The sequence below is a fragment of the Saccopteryx bilineata genome, chromosome 1 (genome assembly GCF_036850765.1).
Source record: "Saccopteryx bilineata isolate mSacBil1 chromosome 1, mSacBil1_pri_phased_curated, whole genome shotgun sequence".
NCBI lineage: Eukaryota > Metazoa > Chordata > Mammalia > Chiroptera > Emballonuridae > Saccopteryx > Saccopteryx bilineata.
In genome coordinates this window covers 350,115,649-350,127,774 of record NC_089490.1, presented here as the reverse complement: position 1 = coordinate 350,127,774, position 12,126 = coordinate 350,115,649, and the positions used below count along the sequence as shown (strand labels likewise).

Here is a 12,126-nt window from a genome sequence, read left to right as displayed (position 1 = left end):
TAAGTGCGAGGGTGTGGAGAAAAGGGAACCCTCCTGCACTGTTGGTGGGAATGCAGATTGGTAAAGCCACTGTAGAAAGCAGTATGAACTTAACAAAAAATTAAAAATGATACTGCTTTCTGACCAACGATTCCATTCCTGGTATCCAAAGAAACCCAAAAGACTAATTCAAAAGAATGTATACAGCCCTATGTTCACTGCAGCATTATTTACAATAACCAAGATTTGGAAGCAGCCCAAGTGTCCATCAGTAGATGAGTGGGTAAAAAAGCCGTGGTACATTTACACAATGGAATATTATGTGGCAATAAAAAGAAGAAAATCTTGCCTTTTCCAACAGCATGGATGGGCCTGGAGAGCATTATGCTAAGTGAAATAAGCCATGTCAGAGAAAGACAAGTACCACGTGATTTCACTTATATGGAATCTAATGAACAAAATAAACAAACAAGTAAAATAGAAACAGACTCATAAGTAGAGAGTAAGCTGACAGCTGTTGGGTGGGGGCTGGGAGAAGGTGGAGAGATTGAGCAAAAAAGCACCAAATCAAAAAGAGAAGATAGACTCAGACTCATAAGATTGTGGTAATTGTGGGGGCAGACAGGGGTTGTGGATGAGGGTATAGAGATGATAAATGGTTATGGATGAAAACTTGACTTGGGGTGAACACAATATGGATTCCAGAGATGTACCGGAGTACAGAGTCGTAGAATTGGGTACTCAAAACCTGTATAATTATGTTAACTAGTGTCACTCCAATAAATGCAATTTTAAAATAATCAAATAAATAAGCTCTTTATAAATAAAAATATTTACTTATACTTTTGTTGTATAGAGAGAATCAGCGTGCTCAGAAAAACGTTCACCACTGGACCAAATTTAGCACAGTTAGGAGTCTTTATTAAAGTCAGCGACTGCAAGGGGTTCTCACGTTTATAAAACCAAGGGCCCCTGAATAAGCTCAGGAGTCTGCTTTTAAAGGCAAAAACCACAGCCTGGTGGCTTGGGCGGGAATGGAAGAGCCGGAAATGGGCACCTAGCAAGGTTACAGAAGCAAAACAAGCACATTAAGCTAAAATTAAGGTTATCTTTAGAAGAACTTTGAAAGTGGTGTCTAGATGTCTCAACAGTCATTTGCAGGCCCCCGAACATGCGCATTTTTGCAGACTTGTTGAGCCTGCACAGTAACTTCCCTAAAATGGACAAAAATAGAAAAATGCTGAGGCTGAGTCTTATTTCATTCTAGATCAGATGCACAAGCCAGGCCTGGGTAGCTTACAAAGGGGGTTACAAGTTGGGTCCCTTATAACAATTTCATATTAGGATATAGGTGTGTATATATATGTAGGTGCATGTATGTGTAATATATGTATGTGTTTACACACACACACACACATACACATACATACTTGTGGTCAGCATTCCCTGAGCTCTTCTCTCAGCTGCTCTTAACCTGGCAGTTATCTTAATTTTTTTCCAGAGCATACAGCCATACATTTCTAACACCCTAAACAACCCTGCCTCATCTCTCCTCCGGAGGAGGGCTTTGGGGGATGGGAATCTCAAGGATTGCAGATCTGCCTGCAACGTGGGGCTCCTGTGGACCACACACACTCTGGCTAGTTTTCCATCCTGGGTTGTTGTTTTTGTTTTTGTTTTCAGCTTCAGCCCGCCCTCCTACCACCTTACGGCCCAACATCAGGGCAGCCCTAGTTCCTTCCCGGCATCTTGCAAGCCATTTTCACAGTCCAGCCTCCTCCCCGGTGCACCAGCCAGCCTGGCACGGAAAGAACTGCTGGGCTTGGGCTGAGGGAACCCTGCCACGGAGAAGGGGAAACTGACCCCCATGGCACTAGGGGTGGGGAAGTTGGAAGGGGTCTTCAGATCTGGGCTAGGGTACCTTGGGCCAGCCTGGTTCACTCACCTTTTCATGGGAATTACAGAAGGGCAGCCAGCTTTATATTTCACTTTCAATTTCTTGTAATAGGCACGTCTGAAAAGGAGGCGGGCCACAGGCCGGGAAGTAAGAAGAGCAAGGGGAGGAGATGAAGCAAGGGGTGGGGCAGGGCTGCAGATGGAGAGGCAGCAGATGGGAGAGAAGGCGGAACTGAGGCACCTCAGGGGTCAGAAGCTGCTAACACACAGGCTAGTTCTTCTTGGGGGCGGGCTGGGTCAGACTGACAGCTCTGCCACATTTGCTTCTTGCTTTGTGCCCCCTCCCCTGTCCTTATTATCTAAAATAATATAGTAAAATATCAGTATCTATTAGATTGAGGGGACATCACCCCACACAGACATGTGGTGCCCACATGTGGGAGCAGCACTTAAGGCAGGGGTCCCCAAACTTTTTACACAGGGGCCCAGTTCACTGTCCCTCAGACTGTTGGAGGGCCGGACTATAAAAAAACTATTAACAAATCTCTATGCACACTGCACATATCTTATTTTAAAGTAAAAAAACAAAATGGGAACAAATACAATATTTAAAATGAAGAACAAGTAAATTTAAATCAACAAACTGACCAGTATTTCAATGGGAACTATGGGCCTGCTTTTGGCTAATGAGATGGTCAATGTGCTCCTCTCACTGACCACCAATGAAAGAGGTGCCCCTTCCGGAAGTGCGGCAGGGTCCGGATAAATGGCCTCAGGGGGCCACATGTGGCCCGCAGGCCATAGTTTGGGGACCCCTGACTTAAGGGGAATGGATGGAGAGAAGAACTCTTGAACAGCTCCTCACTGACACCCTCTGTTTCCTACTGTAAGAAACAATTCTTTTTTAGACTGGATATTCTTTTAACTTCTGGGTGTAAGAGATTTATTTTGCATGACCCCAAGGCATGTATCACACCAGTGAGTGATAAGAAAATTGACTATTATTGAGCACTGTGTTCTTGTCACTGAGCTAGGAATTTTCATAGGTTATCAATTATTATTTTTTTAAAATTGTGCTAAAATATTCATAATATAAAATTTAGCATCATAACTATTTTAGGTGAATAATTAAGTGACATTAAACACACACATATTGTTGTGCAACCATCATCCATCCACAGAACTTTGTTCATCTTGTCAAACTGAAACTCTGTCCTTGTTTAAAAGTGATTGCTTGGCCCCAGCTGGTTGGCTCAGTGGTAGAGCATCACCTGGCTTACAGATGTCCCAGGTTTAATTTCCAGTCAGGGTACACAGGAGAAGCGACCATCTGTTTCAACACCCTCCTTTTCCCCTTTCTCTCTTTTTCTCTCTCTCTCTTCCCCTCCCACAGCCATGGCTTGATTACTTTCAGCGGATTGGCCAGGATGCTGAGGATGGTTCCCTGGAACCTCTGCCTCAGGCTCTAAAAATAGCTGGGTTGCCAGCATGGCCCCAGGTGGGCAGAGCATTGGCCCCAGACAGGGGTTGCAGAGTGGATCCCAGTCAGGGTGCATGTGACAGTCTGTCATTCTATCTCCCCTCCTCTCACTTTGGGAAGAAGAAAAAATAAAATAAAAAAATAATAAGTGATTGCTCATTATCCCCTCCTCTTAGCCCGCACAATCACCATTCTATTTTCTATCTCTGAATTTGACTATTCTATCTGTCTCATATAAGTGGAATCAAACAATATTTGCCCTTCTGTCTGAATTCTCACTTAGCATAATGACCTCAAGTTTCATCCACACTGTAGCATGAGACAGGGTTTCCTACATTTTTAAGGCAGAATAATTTCTATTTCATGTCTATACATTTCGTTTATCCACTCACCTGTCAATGGACACTTGGGTGGCTTCTACCTTTGGCTACTGTGAATAGTGCTGCTATGTCAGGTGATATTATTTTAGCCACACTACAATTTAGTGATTTAGAGGTTGTGAAACTCATGACTTCTGTGAAGTGACATAGTAAGCATAGGTGCACTGGGGTAAAGGTCCAGGGAAGACCTTCTTTTAATGATGTCCAGGGCTAACAGGCTGCCCCATCTGCTCAAGCAGAGGCTGTTGGGGCAGTTGATGGGTAGTGGTCATAAGACATGAAAGAGGAAGGAGAAAAGAGGAAGAATGGGAGAATAGAAGGATTCTCACTTCCTTCCAACTCAGACAGTCTTTCTTCTTTTAAAGTTTTTTTTATAATTTAAGTAAAAACATCAGTTGAACTTTGCTTGATATTTTCTATAGATTTAGCAAAACTAAAAATATTTCATACTTCTTTGAAATTTCCAGTCTGTTTACAAAACAATTTCCTTAGTGAATTTGCATCAGGCGACACCTAACATACAAGTTGTGCCACTGTACTCTGACTTGATTTAAGGAACATATATCCAGAAAGCAAGGTGAAAAAAATCAAATGGAAAAGAGACCTGTATGTAAATTTTCAAACTCTCAGACCCTTTGTTTTTCCCTGAAGGCACTGAGTAGGCCGCTGTCAGAAAGGGTAGGAAAGCAAAAGTCTCAAGACAGGGCAGGCATGGATTCGATGTTAATCCTCCTACTTACTAGCTATGTGCCATCCCTCTGAGCTTCAGTGGACTAGTTTATTAAAGGAGAATATCAGTATATATACTACCGGTTGCTTTGATACATGTTCAATAATATGCACACAGATAAATTAACATAACACAGTCACAGGTATAGCAGTCCCCACATTGGAAATCTGTTGTAAAACCAGTGTTGCCACTCATTCCAAATTCACCTCAATTCTAAGATTTTAGGGCTCCAGTATTTTTCCCCTGGTGACAAGAACCAAATCCTCATTCTTGAAAGATTTATATCCTTAATGTTCTTCTCTTTAACACATTGGCCACTGCTATCAGGCAGTGATAATGAGGAATCTCTCTAAAGTATATTTTGGGTTTTAGGTATAGCCTCCGCTCCTATGATGTCCAGCAACCCAAGGTCTCTTTGGGAATAGGAGACGTCATTTCACCCACTACCGAAGCCCATCTTCTTCCTCTTCTTTAGTGGTTTAAGAGTCCCAAAAAGCCAGGGGATAGACGCAAATTCCAATTTATTAGAACCAGGTTTACTTACTCTAGTGAAAGGGCTTCTCCCTTCTTCACTAGACCCTCCAAACACAGTTGAACACTGTTTGGGGGAATAAAAAGAAAACTTTTTTTAGAGGCATAAAATGTTAGAAGAGAGGATTGGTGCCTGGTTAATCTCTAGGTAAAGCACAGTGAATAAAGAAACACTGGTTTTAAAAACCATTTTAAATACTATTAAATAGTGTAAATTTTAGAATGAGTCAAATGGAATACAGTCTTATAAGCAAATAAAACTAGTGGTTAGTTTCAACCTTCTACATCCGTTGATCATTTTCTCTCCCATTCCATATTTGAGAGACAACTTGCCTTTAGTCATATTTATTAATTACAAAGCAAAGAAAGCATCCCAGAATCAGGGGCTAGAAAAGCTTTAAAAAAGTGTGTGTGTGTGTGTGTGTGTGTGTGTGTGTGTGTGTGTGTGTATGAAACTGCAAAATTTCTAAAATTTCAATGAATGAAAACAGCGTTGTTTGATAGATGTGAGAAGGCTTATACTGGGGTACAGCACATGGAGGAGAAAGATTGTTCTCCTAATTAGGAGAACTACCTGGAAAACCTCAGGAACTGCTGCTAATGGGCTCAAGCAGATGGAACCTTGACATATCCTGTTCTCTGATCTGCAGGACACACTGGGACCTGGACTGAAATAAGGAGGACTCCTGACATCCTGCAATGCAGCCAATTGCCTCTACATTGTCCTCTTCTCCATTCTTGACAAAAGGGAGGAGAGGATGTTTGAAGTTAATGAATTAAAACCTCTGACCATCTACAAAAAAACTGACCAATATTATTCATGACTTTCAAGGTCATGACAACCAAGGACAGACTAAGAAACTGTCACAGACCAGACAAGGCTTAGCAGACATGATGTGGTGCCCTGCATTGGATCCTGGATTGGAAAACACACGAGTGGAGAAACTGGTGAGATACAAATAAAGTCTGGAAGGAAGTTAATAGTGATGTTCCACTAGGGATTCCTTCATTTTGACAAATGTACCATGTTTTTGTTAACATTAGGGACACTGGCTGAAGGATGTAAAGAACTTTTCATTTTTTCTTTGAAATTGTTCTGTAAATTTATGCTCAAATCAAAAGTTTATTTCAAAAATCCCAAAACTCTGACTACGAGTGGCGGTGGAAGAGGAACATGGGTGGGCAAGGTAGAGGAGTCCAGACAGACTGCTGAAGCAGTCAGTTCCCAGTTTTCTATTGGAAAGGGAAAAGCGTACATATGGAGATTTTATGATGTTCCAAGTTCTTTTCTGACTGCCTTCATATTCTTTGTGTGTATGTGTGTGATTTTTCAAATTTTATTTAGAAAATTAAATTTAACAGGGTGACATTGATCAATAAGTGTACATAGGTTTCAGGTCAACGTTTCTACAGCATTTGAACTGTTGGTTATGTTGTGTACCCATCACCCAAAGTCAGATCATTTCCATCATCGTACATTTGTCCCTCTTTACCCCGTTTCCCTCATCTCCTTCCCCACAAGCCTTTATATTCTAATATTATTCTAACAATGATCCCATGAAATAACCATTATTCCCAGTTTACAAGTGATACATAAAAGGCTCAAAGAGTTAAAATGATTGGTTTATTTTCATATTTGATAAGTGACAGATCTAGAAACAGATCACAGCGTTTTGCTACATCATGCTTGATGGATGATCTCCAAGGGTTAAATATGAGGAGAGAGAGAGATTTCTTCATCGTTATGATTTCTTTTCAGTCACCTTCATCCCCTTGGTACAGACATGAAGTTAGAGAACTGTGTTCTTTCTGACATGTTTAAGGTACTCATGCACACTTCTGTGGCTTTGTTTCTATCAACTGCACTTCATTCTGTTTATTCCTGCAGGACTGCTCACTAAATCTTTCTGCTTCTCCAGGCTGAAGGGAGTGCCAGCCACAACCTGATTCCTACACTCTCTGGGCTGAGCCAGCTTCATGAGCTTATGGCTGCAGGGCTACATCTGTACTTTCTCTCAGCTTTTCTCCTTTTTCTGCTCTCTGGTTTGCTTCCACTTACCCACCCTTAGACGTTTCAATGCACAGATCACTCAGATGTGTTTGTGCTTTAAGCAGAAAAATCCTTTGTTGAGTAATAGATATTTAAATTGCTGAAATCTCAAGGGAAAATACCAAGGAAATCTATCACGCCACCACGCCTCTGCAGCATTTCTTAATCAGGATAAGAGCAAGATAACTCCCCAGCAAGGCCCACCACACAGAAGTAAGACCCAGGAACTCAGTCAATACTCTTCTCTGTGTGTCCTCTCTCCCCTTCCGGCTCCTTCCTCTCATTTCTGCAGTTGAACTCTATTTCTCTCCTGTCTCCTTCAAGTTTTTCTCCTACACTGGTTCATGGAAGAAGGTAGAAGGAGTTCAGAAGGATAACTCTCTAAGGTCCATTTCCTTATATAGTTCTAATCTGCAAAGCATTTCAACAAGATAATTTTGTATTAATCACAATTTTACATCACTCTGAAGGAATTTATAGCAGTTGTATATTAAATTAACCTCTGTAGACCTCCTTTTTCTCCCCTGTAAAAGGAAAAACAGCTCTTTACAAAGGGCTATGAGGAAATCTTTGCCCATGACCATTCCATGTACAATGTAGATTAATATGCTTGGGAAGTCCTGGCTTTGAAGAACTTGAGACATTTTGCTTTCTACAGGCCTTTTCCTTTTCCTTCTTCTCTTGTCTGGGACCATCTCTGACCCAATACTTTGAATGCTAGCAGTCAGGCCTAGAGTAAGAGTGTGCACAACATTTTTACTTGATATAAAACTACATACTTAGTCAACCACTCATTATCCAGTCACTAATGACCCCATCCAGCTCTAGGATATCCCAGATTTAGAGTATGTTCTAGAGCAGGGGTCCCCAAACTTTTTACATAGGGGGCCAGTTCTCTGTCCCTCAGACCGTTGGAGAGCCGGAGTATAAAAAAAACTATGAACAAATCCCTATGCACACTGCACATATCTTATTTTTAAGTAAAAAAACAAAACGGGAACGAATACAATATTTAAAATAAAGAACAAGTAAATTTAAATCAACAAACTGACCAGTATTTCAATGGGAACTATGCTCCTCTCACTGACCACCAATGAAACAGGTGCCCCTTCCAGAAGTGCGGTGGGGGCCGGATAAATGGCCTCAGGGGGCCGCATGTGGCCCGCGGGCCAGGCCGTAGTTTGGGGACCCCTGTTCTAGAGTCTAGTTAAACAAAGGACAAGCCTTGGATCCTGGAATTTTATATTATAAACTTCTTTTAGATCAGATTAGATTACCCGTTTGGTACCTAGAATCCTATAGAAGCTTAGTTATGAATTAATAGGTCCAAGGATTCTATGGAGCAGTGTGAACTTGCACAAAAATTCTGCATTGGCAACAAAACAATCAGCATTTGCCATTTCCTTCCTAAAATCAAAACTACTGTATATTAATATTAGGTACAAAGCTGCCTAATACATAATGATGATAACAATAATAAATGCTCCCATCTACTGAGCTCAATAAAAATTATATAATTAATTACATTTATCATTTGCCAGGAATTTAGTCTTTTCTTTTTCATTCATTTATTTTAAAGATAAAGGATTCTCAATATTCTGGGCCACGTGCAAAGTACTAAGGTAGACAAGTCAGGAAAACAATGCCTTGCTGGTGCTTGCAGTAAATACAGAAGATAGACATTGGTTCAATAACTACACAAACACACGTAAAACTGGTTCTTGGCTACTGGATTTAGTGCTCTCTGTCCATTATGTACTTGAATCGTTATGACATCTCTGTAAGGTAGGAATTATCACCACTTTATAAAGATAAGGAAATGAAGATTCAGAGAAGATAAAACAACTTAAATTTACACAGCTGGTAGTGGTCAGAGGTAAGATTTTGCTTAACTCAGATTTTCTTCATGGATGGGTAAGAGTCTCGTTAACCAAAAGATTAAGAACCAAAACTTCAGATTCATGGACACAGAATTTTTTTAACTAATGCCAAAACCTAGACGCCACTGTACATCATACCCTGATAATCTTTTTAACTGGCTAACCTGGTAGCAAAGCTTTTTAGATACCATCTCAGGACTCCCCCTTGCATCAGGCTGAGATACTCATTATTGGGTCTGTGGAGCAGAGGGAGTATTAAGAGACATGACGAGGCTTTTGTACCATGATGGAAAAGATGTAGAGACATAGACTCCAGATTTTTTAGAGCTCATGACCTCTTTTTTTTTTTCTGTATTTTTCTGAAGCTGGAAATGGGGAGAGACAGTCAGACAGACTCCCGCATGCACCCGACTGGGATCCACCCGGCACGCCCACCAGGGGCGACGCTCTGCCCACCAGGGGGCGATGCTCTGCCCCTCCGAGGCGTCACTCTGTAGCGACCAGAGCCACTCTAGCGCCTGGGGCAGAGGCCAAGGAGCCATCCCCAGCGCCCGGCCCATCTTTGCTCCAATGGAGCCTCGGCTGTGGGAGGGGAAGAGAGAGACAGAGAGAAGGAGGGGTGGAGAAGCAGATGGGCGCTTCTCCTGTGTGCCCTGGCGGGGAATCGAACCCGGGACTTCTGCACGCCAGGCCGACGCTCTAGTACTGAGCAACCGGCCAGGGCTAGTGCTCATGACCTCTTGACATCAGTGCAGCCATGGAATGACTAGCAATGAGGTGATGTGGTTCATGGGTAAAAGATGGCTCCAAGCTCAAAACTGCTGTTGAGTAAAGGCAAAACAATGAAGCCAAAGGACCCCTACAAACATATACTGGGTGTCTAATATTCAAGCTTAATTCTGCTAACTTTCTGAAGAGGAAATTCCTGCCGCCTGTTCAGTAAAAGATTTGTGGCCCTAAAGAGGAATATTGAGCTCTTGCTATCTATTCAAAGTGGACAATCAGAAAGAATTTACTGAAAACTTTGGTTAGCTACTATTACACATACTGTTCTAAAATGGTAACTCTGATCTCAATATCTGTTGTCCTTGCTTCGGGTTCAATGAATCTATGACCTTCAGACACACAGGGTTGGCAATGACCTCTTTCTAGCTGACAGACACAGAGTTCTGGGTTCCTTAGAATACATTCTACAGTGGCTATAATATATAGAAGAAGGGAGACAACATTTCCAACTAAATTTAAGTGTTTGTTTTTTACCAGGAATATCCTTACTCAATTCTTTAAGAAATATTTTGGGTTCTTTAGGAATGAGCAGGCCAAAGGCAATGCTAGTGATGAAATGAGACACCCATCAGTTTGGGGGCAAAATTTCCCCTAGTAGTTTAGAAATATCTTTGGAATAATCTACACACACACACACACACACACACACACACACAAAATCAACTAATCCCTGAGCTGCACCCTTAGAAATAGCCTTAATGACCATATAAATCTTATTTTGTCCCCAAAGTCTTTGGCATCCAACCTTATTTCATTGATGTTTACCAGCTGCTTGATGTCCCCAGTTTTCAGACATTCAGACCTCTTAGTATTCTCCCTCCTTGGGGATGAGCTGTCAAGAATCTTCTGCCCTTTCACCTTTCCTATTCATTTATTGAACAATACATATTGAGCATCTAGTATCTGAAAGATGCCACTCTTGAGGCTGGGAATACATCAGTGAACATAACTGTCCCTGAATTCTGGGCCACATGGATCTTATATTCTAGCAGTGCACCTATGTCAGAAGTGAGTGGATATTCACCTTAACTATTGATGCTTAAGAAACCAGCACTATCCAGATGTTACACTGAATAGCTATCCTAGGCTTGGCAATGTCAAGCTTTCTCTCTAGCTCAAAATAGACAGACAAGAAGAGAACCAAGAAAAAACTACCACTCCCTGAACTTTAAGTAAGTGCTAGTAAATTCTGCATAAACCATGGTGTCCTATGAGTTTCCCACCACCCACTCCTGTTTTTTTGTTCCTTGGTAAATGAGCTGATTAATATTACATTTGGGCCCTGGCTGATTGGCTCAATGGATAGAACGTTGGCCCAGCATGCGGAAGTACCGGGTTCAATCTCCAGTCAGGGCACACATGAGAAACAACCATCTGCTTCTCTACTCTTCCCCTCCCATAACTAGTGGCTCAGTTGGTCTGACTTGGGCCCCAGACAGAGTTTGCCAGGTGGATCCCAGTCAAGGCACATGCCAGAGTCTGTCTCTTTATCTCCCCTCCTCTCACTTAAAATAAAATAACCTGACCAGGCATTGGCGCAGTAGATAGAGTGTCAGCCTGGGACATAACGTACTCGAGTTCAAAACCCTGAGGTTGCTGGCTTGAGTGCAGGCTTACCAACTTGAGCACAGGGTTACTGGCTTGTGTGTGGGACAATAGACACAACCCCATGGACGCTGACTTGAGACCAAAGGCACTGGCTTGAATCCCAAGGTTGCTGGTTTCAGCAAGGGCTCATTGGCTCAGCTTTAGCCATCACTCCCCCCCATCAAAGCACATATGAGAAAGAAATCAATGAGCAACTAAGGTGACACAACAAAGAACTGATGCTTCTCATCTCTCTCCCTTCCTGTCTATCCCTTATCTGTCCCTCTCTCTGTTTCTCTGTTGCACTGTCTCTCTCTCTCTCTAAAAAAAAATAAAATTAAGTAAATAAATAAATAATATTTAATTTGGATGCAGAGAGTCGATGTTAAGGTGAATATAGCCTACTTAAACATAATAAACAAACATATATAATATGAATATACTGTAGTTCTTCCTTAAGGTTTAGAAAAGAAATGAGGGTTTGGGGGAGGAAATCCAGTGAAGAAATGAGGAGAGGTACCTGCACGAAAAGATATGCACATGCATATCACAGTTAACATGGTTAAGTCCCCTGGTTAAAGAGAAGTCACTCTACATGAAGTTAATTATATTGAAGAGTATTAAGACAATACTTTGATGTGCTTTTCAATGGTTTCACTCACCAAAAACATAATATAGTAGATGATAGTACTACACAAAGTGTTTGAACATTATAACTTAATCATTAAAATAAAACCAAAAAATTAACTCTTCACCATTAATCTTCCTCCTTTCCAAGATTCAGGTTGACTCACTGGGGTTATGTTTCCCTTGGTCCTTCAGGTGTT

At 41.6% G+C, this 12,126-nt stretch overlaps 1 protein-coding gene across 3 annotated transcripts in view; it reads right to left on the bottom strand.

Annotated features, from left to right (window-relative positions):
* The window catches only part of LOC136318449 (E3 ubiquitin-protein ligase TRIM21-like), a 31,095-nt gene extending 29,085 nt beyond the window's left edge, over positions 1-2,010 (bottom strand). For all 3 annotated transcript variants that reach the window (XM_066250765.1, XM_066250767.1, XM_066250766.1), the window contains exon 1: positions 1,925-2,010. The gene's annotated coding sequence lies outside the window, so the exon portion shown is untranslated. The remainder of the gene's footprint in view (positions 1-1,924) is intronic.
* Positions 2,011-12,126: the final 10,116 nt, after the last annotated feature.